Genomic DNA, 4,964 nt, shown 5'->3' with positions numbered 1-4,964 from the left:
AGTTATCCATAATGGCCTTATTATGACAAAGGCAAAACGTATATCCCCAAAATAGCTATAAAAGGGGGAGAGTGGGTCAATTGTAAGGGACACGAAAAACTATCTGAATATACTGGTTTACTTGTTTTCTTCTGATTATATCATTGCTAGTAAAATTACTTTCTTTCATATATATTTTTGATTATCAGTAACCCGAGTTCTTCTAAAGTTAAAGCTTTGACCGAAATCTCATTTTTTTTTTAAACACAAACCACTTTCGATGTTTAGAGTTTTAACTAATATAGAAGCATGGTAAAGAAATTTTATAGTCTTAGGTCACTCAAAAACCAAGAACATATTTCTCATAGCAAGCATAGCCTTGAAAATATGATAAGTGACTTGTAAATAGGTAAAACTATACATTAACAGTGTTAAGAGAATTTCCACGTACGATTGGTGTATGTATATAATTAAATAAACTCTTCTTTTAATCAAACACAACGATTTTTTGGTGGTCATCTTACCCTTAAACTATGCGGTTATTTTTATCTCATCATTCACTAAGTTCTATTTGAGAATATTAGCAAAGGCTTATATAATGAACCTGGTTATGCACAAATTACTAAAACTAGGGCAAAGTTTTTAAGTTGTTAAACTATGTTTTGGCTAATAATCTTGGAAAACAACATCATGCCGAATTTTTAAAGTGAGGACAGAAGTCAAGAAAGAACAAAGTGAAAACATCCCAGCATTTACATGACAGTTACATTTTTGGATTACAATAAATTCAATTTGCATGGAGGGATTCTTTCTTTATTTCATGTCACTCGTATTTGCTTGTTGGAAAATTTAGCTTCTCATGGACCCTTTCCATTTGGTGCAGAAACATAGTGGCTATAAGATACTTCTACACGTATATTATATTATAGACCTTGATTAGCCTTTTTCTTTTAGTAGTTCTTACTTTTTCATATACAGCTGTAATCCTTATTGAGAAGGGACATATATATGGCCAATTTCTGAAGATCCCTTTATGAAGAAGGTCCTCTTCTTTCTTGCTTTGTATCCTGTGCTGTCTTGTTTAAGTTTCCAAGCCCACCAAACTCTACTTTTGTGTCTTCCTGTGTGCAGCTTCTAGGGTGGTTTTCACTTTTTGCACTGCATGGTTCATGGCACATGAATGGTTTGTATGAGCCTCTCTTTTTAAATTAATTAGAAATTAATTGATATTCCCTCTGTTTCACTTCACGTGAATATGTTTGACTTGGTACGTAATTTAAGAAAAAATGAAATTTTTTTGAATTGTAGTCCTAAACAAGTCAAAAAGTGGTTCAGAGTATTTGTGTGGTTATAAAAACTTCTCATTAAGGGTAGAATTGGAAGTTTAAGCTGAATTGTTTCTAAATTTAGAAAGAAATTATTCTTTTTGGAACGGACCAAAAAGAAAATAGGTTCACATAAACTGAAACAGAGAGAGTATGAATCAATTTTTATATTCTATTATAGTTTGTATAATCCAAACGGAGTTTCGTTGTGTGGGCTTTTGTAATATGCATAAAGCTCTTGCAATGTGCGGCATTGCTTTGATCACGTTGGGTCTAATTGTCTATTATGCACAATTTTACCTTATATTTCTCCAAAAATTATCTTTACAACTTGTACCTATGTTCTTGTGATCACACAGATTATATGTTTTACCATTGTGTCAAGGCTAGTACTTGCAGCAGCTCTAATTGAGAAAGGCGAATTAAAAAGGAAAAGTTAGCAGATAAGTAAAAGGTCTTCTACTCTTTAGGGGACACTTGTTATAATTGTTGATTTCTTCCTTTTTCTTTGGTCGTACAGAGAATCGTTAAGCTAATAATTGTAAAGTTACAAAGCAGAATAATTATTAAAGGACACTATTTTCCTTTCTCCGGGGGCGAGGGGGTTGGAGAGGCTAACTCATTGCGTATCATTTTAGAAATATTTCCACTGACTTTTTTTAATCGTACATGAAATGTTCGATTGAGAAAGATGTAACAATCTTCCTTTGCCCTTATTTTTTATTTTGTTTTTGTCTATTTATTTTGTGAAATTAACCAAAGTTTAAATTATTTTTTTGCTTTTAATTAAATACAACATCAGATAGTGGGAGGTTTTGGCAAGCTTTTAACTATATATCCAGTAAACGAGATAGCAAGAGGAAATGAAGGTACAATTTGTAAGGAAAACAAATTAAAGGCTCCATAGGGTACTTCAAAGAAAAGCTCTCTAAACTCTAATTATAATTAACTTAAGCCAGTCAATACACAGTAAAAAGATTTAAATCTACTTTAATCTATCCTTGTTACATGCCACCCTTGTAGGAAAATAGGCTCATTGTACATGTTGGTAAAAAATCACAACTTTAAAAATCCTTATCAGTATTCTCCTTTGCCCCTGATTTGATGTAATATTTGATATACACGGGCAGACTTTTTTGTGGGAACTGGATTCGATATAGCAAAATAAACAAAAATCACTCACAAAATTAACTCAAGCACTAGTCTCCAGTTTACCCGTTAAGATTTTAAAAGGTCACAAAACAGAGAACATAAAAACTAAGACAAAATAGCGGCTACGTGATATACCATTGTTCACCTTCAATGGTTGTTACTTCAGTCTTCATTTGCTCTTCACTCTAACTGATTCATTCGTAGTGTTGGTCCAAAGATGGTTTAATTTGAATAACTAATTCATTATATTCAGGGGCGGATCTAGCGTGCAGTATACGGGTTTCCGGACACCCAGTAACTTTTGCGTAGACTCTGTATTTTTATTAAAAAATTTACTAAATATCTATAAATATCTATTTATGAACCCAGTTATTATCGTATATTAATTTGAAATTGCGACATGAACTCATAAACTTAAAATCTTGGATCTGCCTCTGATTATATTTGTTATTCTTCATTCCATGAACGAATCATGTTGAATGAATTCATGGTCATGGTCATGAGGTTCTTCATTTGAATTCAAAGAGAATCAGTCAATGGGAATCCCTAGCAACCATTCATCCTAACGAAATGAATTTATATAGCTTTCCTTTATTGGTAACTGAATTTCCTCGGCACAGTAATTACCTTTACTACTTCCTCAGATCCTATTTAAGTGATTTTTTGCCTCTTTTTACACATTAAAGAATTCATCTTTTAGTATTAATTGAAATTGAAATTGATCATATTAACCTTACTTTGCTCACTGATAATATAACAAACTACTCTTAGGCTTTTTACTCCAAGGGAAACTCTGGAAACAATAAGTTAATTCCTTCTTGATATCTAAAAAAATCAAATATTATGGATCACAAAAAAAAGCTAAAAAAATCACGTAAAGTGAACTAGAGGGAGTAGTATTATTGTGATTACTGTAGTTAAAAAACATAAAAGGACCTCTATCTAGGTTCTCTAAGTTAGAACACGTAGCTAGATCGAAAATTTAAATTTGATGAGTTCAAATTTTTACCTTCTTGCTATTGAATTCAATTAAACTGTTAATATTATAGTTCATATTTAATATTTGTTAAAATTTAAGATATATATATATATATATATATATATATATATATATATATATATATATATATATATATATTAATGTTTCGTGTTGAAATTACCGGCTTCGGTAGATGAATTTATTGGACGAGACTCCATCCACCTGATCTAATAGGAGACTAATTTAAGAAATAAGACCACAATTACGTTGTATTTCATTTGGATGTTCAAAGAATAAGTGATATTTTAAATTCAAGATATATCACTTAATCGTTTCTTTCCTACACTTTTGAAGTAAAGAATAACTGTTTAGTTTGTGGGTGGCAGACTGGCAGGATAAGATTGAAGAATATGTTGGAGTGGGATTGAATATATATATATATATATATATATATATATATAAATAAGTGGGAAGCTCTTAAGTAAAAAGATAAATTATTTAAATGCCCTTCTTAAATAATTTAAGTACCTTATTTATACCAATGTTTTTAAAACAAACACCAAATTTATTTGAAGGGATGTGATCCTTTACATTAGTGAAAGTGGTGACTCTTCACAGTCTTTAAGACATCTGTTAGCGGAAACGTAAAAGAAAGAACACAAGATTTAACGTGGTTCGGATCAAAATAATCCTACGTCCACCAGAAAATAATTGCCCTTTTAATATTAACAAAGGAAGGGGAGATTTCCCAATTACACTTAAGAGAATTTCTCTCTTAACTCTCTACTCACTACAATTTATTGTATTATTTTGGAATGATTTCTACAAGTGAAGGAGTGCATCTATTTATAGAGGTAAAGACCTCCTCTTGATGTCATTGCTGACATCAAACTACCTCCTCTTGATGTCATGGGTGACATCAAAGGAGGAAGCTTCCTCCTAGCATCCACACCAACTCTTTCCACCAACTCTTCCAATTGGCATGCCATTGTTGACTAAACATAAACCAACATTTTCAGCATGCCATTGTTAACTAAACATAAACCAACATTTTCAATCTCCACCTTGGTTTGCGTTTCGAGCGTGTGAACAACTCTGGCCAAAACTTCTAAGCTTACTGGGCAACCCCGTTGTAAGAAACAAGAAGAATCAAACCATTGTTGAACATACCACCTCCACCTAGCAACTGTTCTCTTCGGAGTTGCATCAGTTGATGCACACCCCCGCCAAGTCCTTGCAGTGTGCAAACTTAGCGAGCGGGACTATCTTGGTCAACATGTCTGCAGCATTATCGTCTGTGATAACCTTCACGACCTTGATAGTTCCCTCATCAATAACATCTCGAATAAAATGAAATCTGACATCAATGTGTTTAGTGCGCTCATGAAATCTCTGATTTTTCATTAGATGAATAGCACTCTGACTATCACATCTAAGAGTTGATTCCAGCTGAACCAAACTCAATTCCGCTACTAAACTTTTCAACCAGATAGCTTCCTTTACCGCCTCCGCTGCTGCCATGTATTCTG

This window comes from Nicotiana sylvestris, chromosome 11 (assembly GCF_000393655.2).
Source record: "Nicotiana sylvestris chromosome 11, ASM39365v2, whole genome shotgun sequence".
Taxonomy (NCBI): Eukaryota; Viridiplantae; Streptophyta; class Magnoliopsida; order Solanales; family Solanaceae; genus Nicotiana; species Nicotiana sylvestris.
This window is presented reverse-complemented; position numbering follows the sequence as displayed.